Source organism: Perognathus longimembris, chromosome 4, assembly GCF_023159225.1.
Source record: "Perognathus longimembris pacificus isolate PPM17 chromosome 4, ASM2315922v1, whole genome shotgun sequence".
In the NCBI taxonomy this organism is placed as follows: Eukaryota; Metazoa; Chordata; class Mammalia; order Rodentia; family Heteromyidae; genus Perognathus; species Perognathus longimembris.
The window spans coordinates 77,467,048-77,479,610 of NC_063164.1; positions in this window are offsets into that span (position 1 = coordinate 77,467,048).

Genomic DNA, 12,563 nt, shown 5'->3' on the forward strand with positions numbered 1-12,563 from the left:
ATACACATTAACCCTTTACTACATTCTCCCTAAGTATTCTTACTTCTTATGCTTAAAAATTAGTTTAATAAATATGTATAATGTTCTCAGTGAACACTACAAGCCAAATACTTCTAGATTCACAAATCTAAGCATCTTACCTCTAAAATATATAGACAAAGAAAGCTACAAAGTGCAAAATAATGTAAGCATTTTAGGTGGAGGGTTAAATCATGGCTCAGATTCCTACTGTTAAATTAAGTGTGACCAGGAGTCCAGGAACATGAGGGGATGTGGCAGATCCCAGAGGAGAATATTTGATGAAGTGGCAGGCGTGGCAGTTCTGAGAAGAATCAGGCTGACCTGAGAAGTGTGGGCCTTAGCTAGACAGAAAAATCAATAAGTGCACATAGAGTGGTGTTTGAATATGTGGCAGAGAGATAGTTACTGTCAAAGGACAGGAGACCCAGGAATGTGAGCTCTTTCTATATAGATAGTAAGAATTCAAGTATCTGCCACTATATGCAATGTGTTTAACTCATCTTATTTTGTACCATGAAGCTATTTATCCAAAAATGATAGAGCTAATAAGTCATAGAAGTCAAGTCTCACTTCAAACTATATTTCTTTGGAAAAATATATCCTTCTTACTTTTAAACTAATGCCCACTTTTCTGAACATTACTGAAGAATTAGTTTAAGTCCAAAGCAGGTTTATAGAATGATTCCATATCTATATATAGGAACATATCAAGAAGCACAAGTAAGGGAGAAATTTGGATTTTGGATGACATAAAACAATGTTTCAGTAAAGTCTTGCTTGTGCAATTACTATTTTAATCTTTTGAAATAAACTTTTATTTTAATCAACTCATTGTAATTGTACATACTATTAGCTTACAATGTTAGATTTCAGTACATGAATAGCATATGTAGTGAATATATTATTAATGTAATTGGTATATCTATCACTCCCAACATCTACAATTGTGTGTGTGTGTGTGTGTGTGTGTGTGTGTGTGTGTGTGTGTTTGGCATTCAAAATCAACCCTATTACTTCTCTTGAAATATTCAAGTAAGCATTGTCAGCACATGGTTCCTATTCTATGAAATTTTAGACATTGTTTCTTCTATATACTTGCAGCCCTGAAGTGATTTATCATCCCTTCCTTTCACATACTCTTCAACATCTGTAGAGACAAGTGTCTTATTCTTGATTTGTTTGAGATCAACCCTTATGATATTTGTCTTACTGTGCTTAACTATGCTTAAGACAATGGCCTCCATTTTCATCCATTTTGGTTCAAATGACTGACTTTCATTATTTTCATGGCCAATTAATATTCTACTTTTTACATGGTCTTCATTGTCTTTATTCCTTTATTGTCATTGGTAACGAGAGTTGATGCCATTGTGAACAGTTTGGTAATAAATAAAGGAGTAAAAATATCTTGTTCATGTATTCATTTCCTTTCCTTTGGATCTAAGCCCAAGAGTAGACATTTTTTTTAACATATGGTAGTTCAATATCTAGTTTCATGAGGAATATCTACAGTATTTTTCATAAGGCTGTAGAATTTTATAGTACTACCAGCACTATATGACAGCTATCCTTTCTTCACCTCCTTTCGAGGAAGATTTTCTATTTTTAACAACTGAACATTTGTGATCTAAACATACACACACCAAAAAAATCAAAAAATGTTTCTTATATTTTCCAGTTATCTTAAACCATGTCACCAATAGAACTCAGATTCCTACAGCAAACCTAAGCACTCTTGAGCTGCTTTTTGCTTATATTTTGGAAGTGACTTCTGTGTTAGTGTTATATACAAAGAGAAGTCAAAAAAGTCATTTACATCATACCGAACCCATGCAATTCTGTAATTATTTAGAAGAGTTTAAAATTCTACTGCCTAGAATTTTAGTTGATATAGAATAGAAGCTAGATAACAGGCAACAAAATAAGAGTGTTTCTTGGAGAGCTAAATGTTTTTATTAGATTAACTTATTTGGAAGAGAAATGCTTCCACAGTGCACTCTGACTAGATGCCCTGAAGTATTTAATGGATAAATCAGTGGTTGAATAAATGTACTTCAGGCTCAAGATAATGCTTATTTGCCTGAGTTAATCAGTATTTCTATTACACAGGTCTTATTTCTTTCCAAAATGTGTTTTATTTTACTGTAATAGGTTGGTGAAACAAAGGATTATAGTTGAAAAAAGCTATTACACTTCTTGCAAGAAAAAAATCTAGCAAAAATTAATGATTTTTACTTTTTTCTATATAATAAGAGTTTATGTAATAGAATACACAATATTAGGGGAAATCATTTGAGAATAATAGTCTACCTGGTGTAAAAAAGTGAGTAAAAAGAGGAAAACAAAAATAGAAACACAGTTTTCAAAATCTTTAATGTACAGGATATTAGTGCAATCTAACAAGAATGTCTGTTTTCGAAGTTAATATTCATAACATGTTGAGCACTAGTTGCTCACTCCTGTAACCCTAGCTATTCAGAGGATTGAGATTTGGGGATTGTGGTTCAGATCTGGCCCAGGAATGAAAGTTTGTGAGGCTCTTCCAGAAATAGCTGGAAGTGAATCTGTGGCTCAAGTGATAAAGTGCCTTTTTTAGCAATAAACCCTGCATTACAGCTCTAGCACTAACAAAAATAAAAAAGAATGTTTAAAAAGAAGAACACCAAATTAAAAGTGGATCAAATATATTTGCATTCTCTACACACCATTTTTGAGAATATAAATTAATCATTATGGGAAAGTTATGAATGGCATTTAAAAGAATTAAAAATAGAGCACCCCTAGTCTCCACTTATTCAACTACCAAGTTTATACTGAAAGTCAGCAAGATTTTTATGGAGGATTTTTATGGATTATCATGTTTATTAAAAACTACATAGTATCATGGGCTGGGGATATAGCCTAGTGGCAAGAGTGCCTGCCTCGGATACACGAGGCCCTAGGTTCGATTCCCCAGCACCACATATACAGAAAATGGCCAGAAGCGGCGCTGTGGCTCAAGTGGCAGAGTGCTAGCCTTGAGCGGGAAGAAGCCAGGGACAGTGCTCAGGCCCTGAGTCCAAGGCCCAGGACTGGCCCAAAAAAAAAAAAAAAAAAAAAAAAACTACATAGTATCAAAGAAAGGAAAATAGCATAACTACTCCTATAACTTGATGAATGGAGAACACACACACACACACACACACACACACACACACATACATACACACAATGAAATACTATTAAGATATAAAAAATGAGATGCTATCACTCATGACAATGTGTCTGGAACTAGAGATCATATGTTAAATGAAATAATCCAAGTACTGTAAAGCAAATTCTGTAGGAATCTTACTCATTTTTTAAATTGAAAGGTTGATTTCATAGAACATGTGTATAGAATGGTAGTCATCAGGGGCTGGGAAGAATAGGAAAAAGGGAGAAACAGGAAAGTTAATCAATGGGTATTATTATTGTTAGATGTAAGAGAATACATCTGGTGAGCTAGTTAACAGAAGAGTGACTAACAGACTACTAATATCACTAATGTAGTGTGTATCCCAAGAAGCTAAAGAAAAGACTTCAGATATTTTTACAATTAAGAATACTAAATATTTTAGGGAATAGATATGCTTACTCTGATTTGAACATCACATAATATATACATTTATGGAAACATTGTGTGGAAATCTCAAGTATGTGCACTTTTCTTATTTTTAGGACTTAGCTGAAAATAAACTTTATAAAGCATTTTGTTTTAATTCTGCTGGCACTGTGGATGATCAGGCCCCCATCAACACTGAATGGACGCATCACTGTTTGCATTCAGAGTAAATAAATAGGGAGTCAAAATTTCAGAGAAGCTAGAAAGGTTATAAAATGGTTATCAGGTATATCCTGGTAGGCAAACATTATTTTTATTTGGTTCTCAATAGTGTCATAAATATAGCTGTCATTAAGTTACAGGGTTGTACCAGGAGTACTGTGATCTTTTTTTGTTTTGTTTTGTTTTCTCCCAGTTTTAATGTTCTGTTATGTATTTAAATCCTTTTTTTTCTTTTCATTCTTTTTTTTTTTATTTGTTGTCAAAGTGATGTACAGAGAGGTTGCAGTTTCATACTTAGGCCTTGGGTACATTTCTTGTAGGCCTTGGGTAGATTTCTTGTACTATTTAGTACCTCCTCCCTCATTCCCACTTCCCCTTCCCCCTTTCCCTCTCCCCCCATGAGTTGTTCAGTTGGTTATACCAAATGGTTTTGCAAGTATTGCTTTTGGAGTCGTTTGTCTTTTTATCCTTTGTCTCTTGATTTTGATATTCGCTTTCACTGTCCTAGTTCTAATACCATTATATACAGTATCCAGTGTACTCAGATGAGATACAGTGATAGTGTGGGTATAACCACTGGAATGGGATACAAGAGGATCATCAACAATACGGTTTCACATGGCATGCTGAAAGTGATTACAACAGTGATATAACAGTCATTTTAGTAACATGGGTAGTACTGTGATCTTTTTAGGAAGAAAAATCTGGGCAGTCAAGAGTTAGTTAAGAGGGCTGGGGATATGGCCTAGTGGCAAGAGTGCTTGCCTTGTATACATGAGGCCCTGGGTTCAATTCCCCAGCACCACATATGCAGAAAATGGCCAGAAGTGGCGCTGTGGCTGAAGTGGCAGAGTGCTAGCCTTGAGCAAAAAGAAGCCAGGGACAGTGCTCAGGCCCTGAGTCCAAGGCCCAGGACTGGCCAAAAATAAATAAATAAATAAATAAATAAATAAATAAATAAATAAATAAATAAATAAATAAATAAAAGAGTTAGTTAAGAGAATTATAGTACAGCCGTATGAAGCTGGAATTCATTTTAGAATATTTGTAAAATGTGGCAGCATGTTTTTCATAAATGTTATGGTTTTATCATTTATTACTCACCAAGTTCTTAAGAACACAGCCTATCTTGGGGCTCTATGATTTATATACAGTTAAATAAAAGTAACTTATTTTATGGCTCTACTGAGGTTTGAATTTAGGATCATGAAATGTGGGCAGATATTGTACCACTTCATGTTCCCCACCCCTCCTGTTTTCTTTCTTTCTTTTTTTCTTTAGCTATGCTTTCAGATATCAGTCTCATATTTTGTGATGTGTTAGTCTCACAACACTTTCCGTCTTCCCATGGTCATAGCCAGAAGCACAGACAGTAACAACAGCAGTATGCTGACTTCAAACCATGATCCTCCCTATTTTCCCCTCCAAAAAAGCTGGAATTGAGTTGTAATATGCTGCTTGAAAATAGCTCTTCTGCTATGCACACACTGGCTTTAACAGGCAAAAGTAGTGTTGGCATTAATAAGTGCCTAAGAAATCAGTTTCTAGCTAGAATACAATTTGTGGAGACATTGTATATTAAGGAGAGCACAGCAAACTTTATTGTGTCAGGTCAGTAAAGGTTTCCCAGAGAAAACAGAATTTAAAATGAATTCTTGGTCACATAGTTGGGTGTCATCAGAGGACAATTACAGCGAAGGACATCTGTCTAGAACTGAAGAATGCTTTCCTCTTTGTCATAAGAAAAACACAATTCCTGGCAGTGCAGGAGAAAGTTGTGTTTTCTGTAGCACAGCTCAGATGAGGAAAGAGGAAAATGTTCATTGAAGATTAAGAGGAAGATGGAGAGATTACAGAAGGCTTTTCATGGCATGCTCAGGAGTTCACACATTTTTTTTTTTTTTTTTTTTGGCCAGTCCTGGGGCTTGGACTCTGGGCCTGAGCACTGTCCCTGGCTTCTTTTTGCTCAAGGCTAGCACTCTGCCACTTGAGCCACAGCGCCACTTCTGTCTATTTTCTGTATATGTGGTGCTGGGGAATCGAACCCAGGGCCTCATGTATATGAGGCAGGCACTCTTCCCACTAGGCCATATCCTCAGCCCCACGCATAGTTTTTAATTAAAAAAAAGCAATACATGACTTCACTTATAGGACGGAATAATGATCAGACATGGAACAATGGTAATTACCTGATCATTTGCAGCAAGACTGAAGCTACACAGGGTCTCTAATAGATAAACTCTTCCATATTCCACATGAGAAATGATGAGGCCTAACTGAGATAGACCAAATTCATAATTTTTCCTGTGCTATGGTTCTCAATAAAATGAAAAGTTTGTGGTGATGTGAAAACATTTTGACTCTACTACTTTTAAATAGAAAGAAGGAACATTCACACTGGAAAACTAAATAAAATACAGTGTTTCTGAATTGTGATCAGGTGGATGTTATGTTGTCTAAACTATCTGATAGCCAAGGCTGTGAGACTGAGTACAATATTTTTCTCTAGTTATAAAATTGTCAGGAAGGAACCTTTTGCAGAAGATACATGCTCAGTGATCTTTCATAGCAGATAAGATCAACCAAGGCAGATACATAATCTTTCTTCTCAGAAATCAGTGTGAATACTAACAAAGTAATATCCCTTTGTTCTTTTACAATAGACTCAGTTAAATTATTTGCTTCTGCCAATTCCATGTGCTCATTTCTACTCCTTATTTTCTTATTTAATTTTATTTTTTGTCCAGTCCTGGGGCTTGAACTCAGGGCCTGGGCACTCTCTCTGAGCTTCTTCTGCTCAAGGTTAGCACTCTACCACTTAGCCAGAGCACAACTTTCAGCTTTTCCTTTTTATGTAGTACTGAGGAATGAAACCCAGAGCTTCATGAATGCTAGGCAAGCACTCTACCACTGAGCCAAATCCCAGCACCTACTCTTTATTTTATTTTATTTTATTTTTATTTTTTGGCCAGTCCTGGGCCTTGGACTCAGGGCCTGAGCACTGTCCCTGGCTTCTTCCCGCTCAAGGCTAGCACTCTGCCACTTGAGCCACAGCGCCGCTTCTGGCCGTTTTCTGTATATGTGGTGCTGGGGAATCGAACCTAGGGCCTCGTGTATCCGAGGCAGGCACTCTTGCCACTAGGCTATATCCCCAGCCCCCCTACTCTTTATTTTTAAGTGTACCAATTTTTCTGAAAATTTTAAGAAATGAAAAATTTACAGCATATATATCCTAATTGTTCTTACCTACCCACCAAATGTCAAACTTTTACAACCATCCGTAATTCAATCTGAGTTTTTCCTATGTCATAGATATACTTTTGTAAAGCAGCCTATCAAACTTTGATCTGCTATTATTAAGCCAAGTTGTTAACTTGGTTGAGTCAACTAGTTTTTGTACTGTCCCTATTGATCAAAGAGAGTTGGGTCTCACAATGTATCACTCATATTCTTATCTTAAAATAACTATGAATATTATTATGTCCTATCTAATTATCCATGTCTTTATTTTATGTTTACATATAATTTTATTAAATGGAAAATTAAGCTATATTAATTATAATAGAACATGTAGAGATGTCTATTTTACACACGTGATTAGATAATTATAAAAGTCTGAGTTAATGTCCCTTTTCTGAAATGATTGAAGACAGAAGTATTTGGGATTTAGGACATTTTTAAGATTTTTTACTATTTCATACACATAATGAAATATCTTGAACATGATAACAAAGCCTAAGAACTAAATCCTTGTGCATTTCGACATATGAATTATTTTAGGCATAGAAACATTTTAATTTATATATTTTTATTAGCATACTTTAGTTATATAGAGGAAAATTTTATTGTTTGTAACTTTTGTGCTGGATTTTATTTTTAATTTTTGGTACTGGTACTGGGATTTGACCTCAAGGCCTCACAGTTTCACTTGAGTTTTTCCATTCAAGGTTAATTGGAAATAAGTATTTGACAGATCTTTATGCCTGGACTGCTTTTGAACCATAATATAAGATCTTAGCTTCCTGCATCTTTAAGATTACAGGCATGTGCCATCAGCACCTGGATTGAGTAGCAAATTTCTTTGATACTTTCAATAACTTTATGCATAAAATAATGTCATGCTAAGCAATTTGTCATTTGTATCATCATGGTGGTACTTGAGAATTTGGATTTTGGAGCCTGTAAGTTTTTGGATACTTGGATTAAGAATGGTTAAACTGTAGATAATTATACATAAGTTAGTATTCTATTTGTGAAATGGTTTGTTCTAATGGTTGTATAAAATAATCGAGTTATGGGTGCTTGTATGCATTCTGTAGAGTTGGTCCACTAGTTCCTCTAAAGCTCAAGTTTTTTTTTTTTTTTTTTTTTTTTTTTTTTTTGCCAGTCCTGGGCCTTGGACTCAGGGCCTGAGCACTGTCCCTGGCTTCTTCCCGCTCAAGGCTAGCACTCCGCCACTTGAGCCACAGCGCCGCTTCTGGCCGTTTTCTGTATATGTGGTGCTGGGGAATCGAACCTAGGGCCTCGTGTATCCGAGGCAGGCACTCTTGCCACTAGGCTATATCCCCAGCCCTAAAGCTCAAGTTTTAAGACTTTCTAAGCTTAATTTGCTCTTCTAGGCAAAGAGAGGGTGTAGTCACATAAATTCATTATTTTTATTACTTTGTTACAATCTACTATGAATAAAGTAATATACTAGATATATACAGAGTTCTTCAAGTAGTATAACATAATATTTTCTCTTACAATACCTTGGCATAACAAAGAATCACAATAAACTACACAATCAGAGGGAATTGAAATGAGAGAAAGTATGTGTTCTGAGGTGGTGGCATTAGGTCATTACTCAAACGAGTCAAACATGGTAACGATTGCATCAAGGAGCCTCAAGCATTAAAAAAAAAAATGTACCATACTATGTATTAGAAAGTACTAAACAAAAGTGTGTGCGTGTGTGAGAGAGAGAGAGAGAAAGAGAGAGAGAGAGTAAATGTTGAGAGAGAGGGAGAGGAAATGTTGAGAGAGAAAGAGGGAAATGCTGCTCCCAGTTCAGTTAAGGTATGCAACCTGAGTTTTTATGAAAATCATAATTTCTTCTTTTAAGGAGTATTTGAACATTTTAAGTAATAAATATTTCATGAGTTAGTTAGCTTATTGTATAAATCCCAAATAAATATTACTAAAACTTGGGAAAGGAGGAGGAGGAGGGGGAGAGAAGAAAGAGGACAGTGCCTGCCAGAGGAGTTGAGTGGAGCTATGCTGCAGAAAAGCCAGAGGCCCACATAGACCGCCGAGGACTGAGGCCTGATGTCTGAGGCCTGAGGAAAGGCAAGGACTGCAGGAAGGAGGAATAGAAAGAAGCGGGCTCCTTTGGAGGTTTGGAGCTTAAGGAGTGGAGATTTGGAGGTCAGGGCTGGTCTGAGCTTTGGGTTCTAGATTCTGGTTAATTAGCCCAGGACAAGGTCGTTGCAGCCTAACATCTAGAGGTGGAGGATGTTCTGTTTCTGGGTTTGGGGGTTGTAAATACAGCTTCTTTGTAAATAAAAACCCTTTCCACCTTTAAAAATATTGGTAAAACTCAATTGCTCCATATACATCTATGAATGATTCTAATAACAGTAATCTAAACATTAATTTAAAAATTATTTTTATTTTATTGAGTACTTTCTTGCTGGCCAACTTAATTGAAAAATCTAAGTGTTATGTATTTTTTTTTTACAACTGTGAATGTAAACACCTATGAAAAAAATTGTGGTGCAAATAAATTTTCAGAAATGAATTTTCATATGGGGCATAGAGGCAGTTTGCTGGTAATTGTAGCAATCAAGAGGCACAGGCAGAAGTTTGTGACAAGCAAGGCATTATTTCAAAAAAATTAGATATTTTCTTTTATAAAGTGATTTGAAGTTAATCCCGTCTAACCACTTTTGTCTTTAGTGTTGAAATAGACTTATCACTCTCTCTCTATCTATCTATATACACATATATATGTAAGAATTATATCTTCAAGTGAAATTTTTAGTTGAATCTTGTACTTTATAAGTAGCTTCAAATCACAGGGTATGTTTTGTTTTTCACAATGCCTAATTTCATTCCATTTCATATTTCATGGTCTTTTTCTGTTGTGAATCACTTTATAAGCTATAATGCTCTCTATGTGGTCACTGGAAACAGGAGTCTATGTTAAATTGCATCTCTTCTAAACTAAACTTTTTGAACAGCATTTTCCTCTCTTTCTCTCTCTCTCTCTTAAAAACACACAATTCTAAGTACTTTTTATTAAGTGGCATGGTACAATTTTTTTTTAACAACATGCTTGAGGCTTCTTGATGCAGTCTTTGACATGTTTCCTAGCAACAGAATCAACTTGCTGAAAGAACAGTTTTGTGGGTAGGTGGGAGGGGAGTTGTTTTTTGGAAAGCAATCAAACACAGCATCAACTCTTTGCTGAGATTTTTTTTAAATGTGTAACTATCTACTTATTAAAAGATAAAGCCTCAATCTGAAGTCTTTGCTCTTATTTGTTTATGTCTAGAACACCAAAAGATACCTTGTAGCTAAAGCACTTTCACCAACACTTGGTACAGTGTAGAAGGTCAAACCAAACCAGTAGTCAACATAAGACAAAAGACAACAACTCCAAGAGAAGGACACAGGAGGATTCTATTGTTGATGTTACCTTTAAAGTTCTCGATGAATTTCCTTTGGCATACCCTATGTGGTTACTGTATATCATTTTGGTACACTATATATATGCCTACCTGATCTAGGGAAGGGAAAGAAAAATGAGGGTGTAAGATATCACAAGAAATGTACTCACTGCCTTATTATGTAACTGTACCCCCTTTGCACAACACCTTGTCAATAAAATTTAATTTAAAAAATAAGACAAAAGAAAGTTGTAGATTTTTCATTGAAACTTTTGCAATATTAAACATACATTCAGTGTTAACTATCTCATATTCTATTTCAATTATGTACAAAGTATTTTAGAAAATGCTCACAGAATACTGCTTCATTTTCCAAAAATAATGTTTTCAATGGCCATCAGGAATCTATAAGATAGAATAAAACAGTTATTTTGCAAATGAAGTTGAAGTGCACAATTTAAGGGCATAAAGTATCTCTACTCTTCCTGTTGAAGGAATGTTAAATATTTTTCTCTGAGCATTAACTTAATTTCTAAGAGTGGCTGTTCCTTTGCTATAGTGAGTTGAAGGAGCTTTGAAAGTGGAGAGAAGCACAAATATTTAAGACAAAAAATTTGCAGGTAATTGCAGATTCTATTAAAGCCTTAATTAAAGGGCAGTAGGAAAGCAAATTACCACATCTGAGATTTTAATCAAATTGCTATTTCAACCAATTTATTAATTGACTCCAGGATTAGGTTATAATGTGCACAGCTAAGATATATGTGCATGATCTGAAAACCTTAGGGCTGTATTTAACTGTTCTTAATTCAGAAAGGAAAAAGTTGAAATGTGAACTTAAGTGTGATCTGGTTTTAAAGGGTAATTGAAGATTTTGTAATGAGCATTGATCATTTTATACCTATAGGAGCTAAGCCTAAAAGTTAATGTAATTTGGAACTCAGGAGGCACTTGTTGAATAGTCAAATGGTTATAGACAACATCTAATCCATCCACATGAGAGCTGGCCACAGTACAGCTTACAGTCTTAATAATATAAACAATTTTAATAATAATAATAATTTTATATTATTATGAAAATATAATTATACCTTTAAGCACTTTAAAGAAATTTGTAATAAAACAAGAAGTCTGCTAAGAATACAAAACAATTATTTGCATTTTAATCTGAACATCACTGAGCTTAGTTTACTAAGATGGCTATAGTCAACAGTTAACTCTGTAATTTTAGATATGTGATATCAAAGGTGAAGTAAGGCAACATAACTTGCATTTATTTTCTTTCTCCTCCTCTTCCAACTCCTGTCCCTCGTCTTCTTTCCTTTATTCTCACATTTCATAGACCAATTGTTGCTAAAGTCATGATCTTTTTTTTTCCACCCTAACTTTTAACTACTGAGATTACACATATGCACCAGATCCTGACATGGTAAAGAAAATGAGGTTTTCTTCACTGAAATGTATTATAATAATGGTGTTTGCTGCTTTGAAGCAAAGCAGATTTCCATCTGCTGTAAATAGGTTATGGGTTACTTTGCTTGAAGTAGGAAAGGGAAAATTATATTTCCTTCTAAATGTGCTTGCTCTCAAATGATTCCAGAGACTAGTTTATGTTTTTATTTCACTAACTGAACAACAAAACAAATACTTCTGTACTGTATAGTTGCTACTTTTAAAACATGATGCATTTGAAAGGTCTTTGAGGAAAAACAGCAAGAGAAATTATTAATTTTCTGGTATCCATTCTTCCTAAGATTTAGCTTTAGCTACAGAAGTAGAGCTAATTCAGAAGTCTCCATTTTTTTAGTGGCATTAACCATTTGGAAGCTTGGGTAAGAACATGTACTTCTTTTCTTTTCATTTTTAGAGAGAATACAAATACTTACATTGACATTATTATATCAACAATACTTTCTCCCCCCCCATTTTTCTCTATTTCTGATGTTTTGATATCTGGTGCTTTGTTGTTTTCCAAATAAGTTCCTCATTCAATGCTACCTAATTCCCAGATATAGAATATTTTCATATGCATTTTCATCCCCTTAGTCCATAGCCAGTCCACCTAGTGGGCTCTCAATTAGAGCCAT